Consider the following 11,045-nt stretch of genomic DNA (forward strand, 5'->3'; position numbering starts at 1 on the left):
CTAAGAAATTCTTATTATTTATTTCTGTATAAGAAATATAACATTTTGAGTGCTGTATGAAACAATATCATTTTTAAACCCAATTTTCCTTTTTTAAACACGAGGCTCCAATAGTGAGTGATAAGCGGGAGCCCCCCCCCCCCCCCCTAAGGACGGTTCTGAATATACTACCTATTATACGATATGGATGCCAGTATGCCACAGTCCTCACGCACGTTGTTATCATTATATGATGTACTTAAATATTATATTATAATATCCTCGGAGACAATAAATAACGAATTTATGACAAGTTGGCGGTCGACGCGTATCTCTACTCGTATAATATTATTATATGTATTGATAGTACGGGCATCGCCGCTCGCTGCTCCATCGGTGGCAGACTCTCGGGACGGCGATACGCGAGCGGGTCTTACAATAGCCGAGGAAAGCAGCGGATAAACACACACATATTATATACACAGGAGGGGAGGGCGTGTTATACGATGGCCCACGCGCAGTATATACCACGGCGAAACGGGCGCGCCTGCACCTCCCCACTCGCGCCGCCTCGGGGGTCATACCACCCGCTCGTGCTGCAACACCTCATCCGAGCCACCGACCACCCTCCGTATAGCTGCTGTATCGCTGCTCTCGCTCCCTTATTCGCAACCACCGCCCCTATATCGCTATATTCCCCCCCAACCCCCCCTCGACGACCGAGCGCGAATATTACGCACGTCGACACGGCATTCTTTACCGCCGCCGTCGCCGACCGTCGTATATATATACCGTCATCATCATTCGTCCCGCGCTCGCGTAATCCGACCCGCCCAAGGGTGTCATTCTACCTGTTCGTCTTTATTGTCTAACGAGCTCCCTTATATATGTATAAGTTGCCGTGCTTTCCGATGTCTCCCAACGCCCCCCCCCTTCCCACTACCACCGCGTACCTCCACCACCACCTACCGTTGCGTTCGCAGTTCCTACCTACCATATACCACTATCCGACTATACTATATATGTATAGAACAACCGTCGTTCAGTTCCACCCCGTCACCACATGCAAAGTCTTTCCCTCTCTGTCACACGTCTCTGTCTCTGTCCAACTATATCATTCTTCGTGTACACGCACCCCATTATCGGATCAACGCCACCGCCACCGTCGCCGTCACGTCTCCCCGCGCGTTCGTGGCAGAAACTCCACAGCTACCTTCCAATTATTATTCGTGTTTCGTTTTTATGACGACGTTCTCTTTTATTTTCCTCCTCGTTCGTTTCTATCCTCCTCTTCGTCGTCGCCGTCCGCGTTTTTGTCCATCGTCCGTCTCATCCCTCCCGCGAGGATTACGCGTAGGTATATATTGTTATAAAACGACAATGTACCTACGTCCTCCTATAATATTTTATTCATCCTCAGAAGAGGTTCGAGAAAGTAAAGAGAAAAAAATTGAAAAGATAAAAAAATTAGTATCGTGCCAATCGAAAACAAGCGTTTCCATGAATCCTAACGGCGCGGTGCGACGCGGCGACGGCTTTCTTCGCCCCGACACGTCATGTATTGTTATAGGTACCTTTATAATAATATATTTATATATACTTAATACTATGTACTGATGTAGTGATGTATATGTTTACATTCAGAACATAATAAAATATTATATTATTATATATAATCATATAGATAGTAGACACATTATTCGTTTGACGCGTTTCATTTCGACTGCCGTTCTCTGTTCGAGATAATATATTGGTACGGCTATACAATATTATTATGTTCAAAAACACATTTTACACCTATATAGGTACCAATACTATCGATTACCTATAACGTCCACTATTTACACTTCACACGCGTATACCTATTACCTTAATATTACATTCGAGAGAAGTATTTCGATAATACGTATTGTAAAAGTATATTAATGGGTCAAAAAAACCCGACAAAATAACCCAAAACCAAAATATTCCCGTAAAAATATTCCATGAAAAAATATCTCGCGTAAATATTAATTTAACATTTTAACCTTTAAAAAAAATGTAATCAATATAAGCTAGAACAATAGGTTTGTAGGAGGCCAAAATTGAACTACAAACAGGTGGAGTATCTCAACAAAAAAAACGACGAAAATATAAACGTTTGGAAGAGCCATTAAATGCTGTTGTAAAAGGCTACGATGAAATAAATATTTAAAATCAATAGCACATAACTTGGTTTTATAATAATATATTAAGTTTTTTCTAATTTTTCAAATTTTTGATGAAAAATATTTTTTAATATACCTACCCGTTTGAAATACATTTTTTTGTGTTCTATAAATTTTTTTTTTATTTAATACTTTTAAATGAGTCAACATATTATCTCATGATATTACAAGTGCAAACAATTATACATCTATAAATGTTAATAATAATTGTATTGTATTAATATTTTTTCCAGATATTTTGACATTTTGTCATGAAATATTTTCCCGGGAATATTTTGGTTTTTGGTCATTTTGATTTTGACGTGTTGCCTATTAATATACCTTATGCAATAAAATACTTCTCTCAAATGTAATATACTAATATCTAGGTATACGTGCATGAAGTATATGAATAGGGGACGTTATAGTCGATAATATAGGTATAGGTGTAAAATGTGTTTTGAACATAATGTATACACAATATAATATGCTGAGTTTGATATTATATATCACTTATTATTTTGCTTACATTTAAACTCGTTTTTTTTTTTATTAGAAAGGCAGTACAGTACTATACATTGAAGAGGTTATTTTTCAATTTTCACTGAGCGTACGGGAAAACGTTATCACTTATCAAACTCGGTGATAAACCGCACACCTGCACGCTCATAACAGTTTTTGGAATGCGATCATTATTTATCCTTTTTTTATATGTATTACCGTATATATCGGAAACAACCTGATATTATTTGCATATCATCATATATCAATATTTTTATATAATAAATATACTTGAGAAAATTTAAGTACCCACGAATAGCCTTCGAAAACCGATTTTGCGTAAATATTTTATTTTTTCCTTAATTTGTTTTTGTGTTTTCCTGGCGCTTTTAATAACTTCTTTTAAACTTTGACCTCCCGAATGCATCAACTAGATTCACTTTCCATCGAACAAGATACTGAAGTCAAAAATTGAAGCATTACTTCGACTTCTTATCGTGTACACTGACATAAAAAAACTCACATCATTGTAAGCTGTTGGAATTATTAACATTGAACAAATTTAAAACCAAGGAAAAACAAAAAAAATACTACCTTAGAAAATGAAAAACATATTTGTAAAAAATTAGATAAAAGTATAGAAATATGCAATGTTATTTAATTTACACTTTGTGGTTATAGGTTTTTTAGTTTGTTAATTTTTCCTTATTTTCTTTCAGGGATTCCACGCATACCCATTAACGCACACATAATTACCTATTCATTAATTTTTTTTTTTTTAATTTCATTATCATATTGTGTCTCATACATTATACATTATTATACATAATATATATACGTGGATTCGAGTATAAATTAAATAACTTTCTACTGAATAAATGTGGCATTTTATAATAAATACACCATTTTACGGTGTTGATAGTGGCTAGTGCTAATATCTTTCTATTGAACTAGAGACAAAAATTATAGTGTCAATATAGAAAGTGGAGACATAATAATGTGTTCGCGAATTACTGTGATTTTGGTGTTACTAATCTGTGAACATATGTTTTTGGTAGATATGTACTATAATTTAAACGTTTTATTTGAAAAATATTTTGTGTGATATGCATTTTAATAGTCACCGTTTATTTTTGGAAGCCAGTTTGACGTCAATTTATTAATAATAACCTACATATTCAAGGAAAAAAACTAATTTATAAAAAAACAGCTGCTGCGGCGCTCCTTATCATCGTGGGATTTGCAATATATCAACTCATCAGGTCACTGGCCATTTTAAAAGCTTAATGCACGAGAACAAAATTAATAATAGTATTAAAAAAAATAAAGAAGAGATAAATTTCGCTTGTTTTGAATTTTTTTTCGTCATTTGCTCATCATAATAGCATTCTTGTAAAAATGTCATACGCGTTTTGCCACGCTATGGTTTTTATAGATCAGCCTAATTTTTGTTCATGGGGTTTCGTAGTATTTTGTTTCTATGGTTTGTTTTACTGTAGACAAAGTGGCGAACGGATGATATTTAAACTCATCATAATCGTTTATGCAAAAAAAGCAATACCTAACATTTTTCGTCGACTTATATTATATGCTTATATATTAGAGTAGACCTATTCAAAATATTTTTTTTTGTTTGCCTCCCACCTACTGTAAGTGATTGTTGTTCTTTATAAAATTAAGTATTTCTCTGATTGAATTTTTCTCGATTTTTTTTTTTTTTTTTGAGTGTATCGTCGATAATTTTGATTTTCCATTTGATGTTACGTGATTGTTGCTCATTTTTTATTAAAACAATTATCACTTTTTAATTTTTAAGATATATATAGATTTCAATTGTGACTCATTTTAATTCTTATTAAAAGTGCTTTAAATTGTGTATGAAAATTTTTTTATCACGTGATTATTTTGTTTTTTATACAGACAAGTATATGCTCAATAAAATATACCAATGTAGTGAAAATGAAACAAATAACAAAAATAATATTACGAGTTATGACTGTACATAATTTAAAACTATTTTAATAAGCCTAAAAAAAAAATAATGAGTCTCAATTGAAGTCTCTATCTTAAAAATTATAAAACAGTTATGATGGTTTTAAGTTTATTAAATGAGCTACGATCACGGAACATCAAATAAAAAATTGAAATTATCGGCGACACACTCAAAATAAAATCGAAAAAAAAAATCATTCAGGGAAACATTTAATTTTATTAAGAACAACAATTACAGTGGATGGCAAACAAAAAAAAAATGTATTTTTATTATAATATATACCTACTCTAATCTAATAAGGAGCCATGGAGGTATGGGATGAGCTTGATGCATTTGCACGTTTTTTCTGCTTTAATTTATAGAAGTTCGATAAAAATGTATTTATTAGTGTAACTACGACATTTAATTTTTCATATTAGAGGAATTATGACTACATTTAGGCACCTACTAGATACTTCAAATATATTTTTAATATTTATGATATCAAAAGTTTGTCACAGCATGTTTATCAAATATTGTCTTATAATTATATTGCTAGTAAAAGTTGTACAGGTAATTTTTATTATACATGTAGAAACAGGCATTTGAATAAAGAATTATTTAAAATTAATTAGTTTTTGCTTTTTCTTATGTTTTTGTATGATTTCGGATTTTTAGATGATATTTTTCCAATTTGCATTACACACAAGTCATAAGTAAAACGTGCATGCTTATTCAACAGTCTTTTAGTGCAATAAATTGTCAGCTCAGCAATCATATTTGCATACATTATTCATGACGGACGCCGTGGTTTTAACACTGAAATGTACTGCAATTTTGCAGTCTGCAAAATATATATAATAACAGTCTGTTGTTGATCGTCGAAAAATAACAACTGTGCATTACAAAATATAATATAATACTTATATAGTTATAGTATATATACATAATTTGACGTCTATTTCACGTGTACGAAAACGAACAATTATTATTTACTCGACCGGCGTATTGCGAAAAATCGATACGGATTATGTGTGTATGGTGTATCTGTATGCTGTATCATATACAATATACATGTATTAAAAAAATATATATTCGGTTTTTTTGTCATCGCAGGGTTAAAATGTTTAACCATCATCGCGATATTTCATTTTTATTCGCGCGTGGCAGTAATTGGCAAGTTTGCGAATAATAATAATAAAAAAAAGAAACCATCCCTTCAATGCGGTATGTAATATATAGACATAATAATAATACGGTGAAATGTGATTGATGACTGTACATTATTGTATCTGTTGGGAGCCAATTAGGTGCCCGTTCGGTTCATATCACACTGCGCGCAGTGCAGTCGGCTAATTAAACTCGACAACAGTGTGTAATAATAATTTTGGTCGATTACTATTATAATCATTGTCACCACCGTATAATAACAATATGTTTTTCCCGCCACCGGTGCAGTGCGCGGTGTATGCGTATAATACACGAATTAACGAATTTCCTAGTGGGGTTCTACTGCAGCTCACTATACGTCATAAACTCATAACGTTTCCCCTCAGAGAAGAATCCTTTTAATTTTTAATAGGCAAAACACATACATTTTTATAATTGTTTTTATTATTTTTCGCGTAAAATGACAACAGTAAAAATATAGTAAACGCAATTGAACTGATAAAATAAATAATTCAAAATAAGCGAAATAATATATATTTTTATATTTAAGTATTAAATACTAGAAAATCAAAATAGACCTAATCTTGAACAGTTTAGTGGGCTGGTTTTCTATATTTTGGACGAGCAAATCGCCTTTAAAATATCGGTTAGGTATATAGTCTGGCAGACATAAAATGTATGATAACTTAGTATGTAGTTACAAAAATGTTCGTGCGAGGAGCGATGGAAGTGTGTAAAACCCAACTATTTTCATATGTATGTATGTATGTATGTATGTATGTATGTGTTAATATGTGTATGTGTTGTATATGTATGTGTTAATACACATATTCGAGCGTTCGAAGCGCGGTGGCCGCAATAATATCTATTTAATTATTGTTACTCATATATCATTTTTACTCGTGGTATTTACCAGTAAACGTGAATATATAATATTATTATGATAAAACAGATATTTATCCAAATCTAGTTTAATAGAATGCAATGCCACTTATCGCCTATTTTTTCAGAGTGGGATATTTTGTAGTATACGCAGCTAGTATATATATTATATATATATATATACTATACACTGAAACACGGCCCGGTGGTACCTACGGGAGTCGACGAAAACACACAACGACCACTTCTATTTTATAAGCACGCCGGCTGTGTAAAGCACCGACTGCACGTCATATTATAATATTATATCGACCCTTTTATTCGGTTCGATTGCGTGACGACGACGACGCGCGGGGGCCTCAATCGAAACGCGGCGGAATCTCGGTAATCCGACGCTCAAAGGACATAATATGTACCTACCTCTATAATATACGAAAAACAATTCGCGAAATTTAAATCACCGTCGTTTTTGCTTTTGTAGGAACCTCCATATATACATATATTGTACTTTATACGCGTTATATTATGTATACACCGTTTCGAATCAATGCTGCACGTCGTCATTTATATAGGTACCTATAATATAATATATATATAATAATATAATATGTTAAGTACATACACAATATATGCTATGTATACACACGGCACATAGCGTGGTAGGTAACTCGAATCACAAATTATATATATAATATAAAGGTACTCGCACTTGACTATATAGAATGCGTTTTATTCGCATTATATAATTGTAAACGTTACACGCTGCAGTTCGTCCGATTCGGTGTGCCTATAGATAATATATATTATTTTATATTCGTTCAAAAAGAGATTCATACAATTGATATTCTTATACACTGTATAGGTATATTTCTAATAGTATTAATATTATAATAAAGTAAGTCTATATTAGAACGAAAAATTTTTATTAATATTGTCAATGGTATAATATTGACAAACACAGTTTGTACATTTTTCGGGAATTTTGTTAGCTTGGTAGTTCTATTAAAAATGTATTTACGGTTTCAACCCGACTCTATTGCATTATTTTATCACATTGTTCTTTTACAGTAAATCAGATTTGCTTATAATTTATATTTGATTACCTATATACTATTCTGATAAAGCACCTAAGTTCTAACTTAGTTATATATATTTTGAGTTCATAGAGCTTTAGAGTTTGTAGAATCAACAAAATTGCATTATAGATACATAGTAAAATCATAAAACTATTTATTGGCACATTTATTTATTGCTAATAAAAAATAATTGAATCTACCTAGGGTACCCTTGAGACCTTGAATATACTAAGGGTTTCGTTTTTTTTCGTTTCGTTCTGTTCAAGGACACAATTGGTGTTTGACCAATGACCAAGCAATAATTTGCTCCTTTAATAATTATATAAAATAATGAATTTATTCGTTTTCTGACTTATTAGAATTCTTATTTTTTAAATATACTTAAGGACAATACTTTCAATTATTTAGATTTTTTAAATCATCATATGGTGATACAACATTTTTTTTACAAATGAGAATCAACTTATTTTCTTGTTAATTGTTAAGGAGTTGATTTTTTTTAAATGTTGATTTATATAAATAAAAACTTAAAGGAGTAGGTTCTGAATAAATTAATAAAAAGTATATAATTACCAAACACAATAGCCTTAAATAAACAAAAATATAAAACAGTTTCAATATTGAATCTAGTATTTATTTATTTATTTATTTATTTATTTATTTATTCTCAGAGAATGTTTACAAATTATAAAATATTGATGGATTAAATATTAATAAATAAGTATAATTTTCAAACCTTCATAGCAGTCATATTATATTCTGAAATTTTTACCTTAAACCTATTCCCTACTTTTAGACTTAAGTAAACAATGAAAAATAACTCAAAAATTAATCGTTCAAATTTCGAATTCTTAAACATTTTCAAAAATGTGATCGGCTTAACAATTTACAATTTACAGAAAAAATAACATTGTTCATTCTAAAAAAAATGAGTTATCGCTTTACAGGACAAACATTAAATGGTATAAATAAAATAAAAGCGATTGAAAATATCGTGCTTATGTATATAAATATTCCAAAAATGGTAGTGATTAAGCATGGTGTATCACCCTGTATGCTTATAGTCGGAGGAGTACCTATACTATCAGGCGGTGTAAATGCCCCACAGATTTTTAATTGAGTGCATGAGGGTGGGTGTCCCGTGTTGATGTCATTGCAGTGATTAAGGGTTTGATTTCTCTAAACAATTACATTAATTTCATTCATAAATGAAAATGTTCAAGTGTAATAAGTATATTATACGCATGGCAACATAGTATGTTTAGATGGCTCAGACCTATAATGCTCGCTACTCCAGTAAACACATACCTATTGGCACAACTTCTGCATATATGTATTATTCTATTACTTTCATCTAGTGTTGAATTTCACGAATCTGCACTTTTCAGCCACCAAACGTTTTCAATGCCCTATAATAATATGCATTTTATATTTTTTTATGGATCATACAGCAACTATTTAAAATGAATATCGCGTGCAACTTTTGAATTCTACTTGAAGAACTAGTTTTTTGTATACAATAAGTTATAATATGCAAAGAATAACGCAAATAAAAACTAAGTTGGTAAGTACTTATTTTTTTTTTAATTACTGAATAATTTTTAAACATAAACAAACGAGGCAGCTCTTTCTCATGATTTATTTGTATCAAAAGTACTTATTTTTTTATCCATTATAGCAAATAAAATTCTACAGTCAGGTAACAATTTTTAAATTTAAACAATCTTATTTGGTAAGAAAGTGAATCTAGATGGGATTTTTGGGAAGTCAGAGTTAAAATTTCCCAGTCCTTTCAAAATAATCGGGAAAACAAAAAAATAAGATTCTTCACGAAGAATGCATAAGTTATTATTAAAGCTATTTAAAAAAATTATAGATACCTTCAGTACCTATTATAAGCACTTTTTTTTTAAGCCTTTGGAGTTCAAATTTTAACAAAATTAATAATATTTTCAATTTTTATAGCTCAAGCTTGACAATTTAATACAAGATTCAAATTCGTTTGTTTTGAAACCAAAAATCTAAAAAATATATATTAATTTATTTATTTTATAGACTTTTAAGTTCAAATTTTAACAAATAATTATATTTTATACTCACAATAGCATTTTCAAAATATTTAGAATAATATCGTAAACTATACCTATTTATATCACGAGCCTATTCTGACCGTTCTATATAGTAGGTCGGTATTGAATCAACAATTAATCACAATAATATAGGTTTGATAGAAATATATACTTTTATAATAATTAATAACATAATAAATGTAATGTTTCCAGCAAAACTAGTTCAACCTAGGTAATCAATAATTATTATTGCAATAGTATACTGTGTGGCAAGGGCGGGAAGTGAGCTATTTCAGTCCGATATTTCAGTCATTTGATCGGCCAAGACGGAAATTGCCTTCTCGCACGAGCCACACATACTATTTTTTGTCACGCCTATGCGTTCATCGATCACGGCAAAGATATTGCAGAGATCTATGCAACAACCAGACTATAATTATTCTGATTTCATATTTCATGAAAGAAAATATTTGGTTTTATTTATTTTAAGCGTCCTGCATGGAGGTTATAATATGAATTTAAGATGTAACCAAAAGTTTATGTTTTGTAAGGACCGTGGTATAGATTTCAGTGTCTAGTTGTGCAGGGGATACGCGCGTGATATGTGCGCCCATCACTTTTGGGGATTTCCACTTTACCGCCTGGCACTTCTTGGGATTTCCACATTACCACCCGGCACTTTTAGGAATTCCCCCTTTACCGCCGTTGGACGGAAAAAGGACGCTTTCCTTTGCTTTCGGTGCAGGCGTGACAAAATAGTATATTGTGTGGCAAGGGCGGGAAGTGAGCCATTTCAGTCGCGGGCGTCGTGTGCCGCATTTCGCCAAAGACTGAAATGGCCTTCCCGCGCGAGTCACACATACTATTTTTTGTCACGCCCTTGCGTTCATGGAAAAGGTTATGCAGAGATCTACGCAACAATTATAGACTATTCTACAAAAAACTTACTGACGCATCGTTCGACTACGAACAGTGCAAATTAAATATATTTAAATGTTGATGCGTCATGCAAGGAGGTTATACTATACATTTAAGATGTAACCAAAAGTTTATGTTTTGTAAGAACCGTGGTAGGTATACATTTTAGTTTCTGGTTGTGCAGGGGATACGCGCCCGGCGGCCGGCACTTTTGGGGATTTCTTCTTTTCCGCCCGGCACTTTTGGGGATTTCCTCTTTTCCGCCCGGCACTTTTGGGGATTTCCTCTTTTC

Source organism: Acyrthosiphon pisum, chromosome X (assembly GCF_005508785.2).
Source record: "Acyrthosiphon pisum isolate AL4f chromosome X, pea_aphid_22Mar2018_4r6ur, whole genome shotgun sequence".
Lineage (NCBI taxonomy): Eukaryota > Metazoa > Arthropoda > Insecta > Hemiptera > Aphididae > Acyrthosiphon > Acyrthosiphon pisum.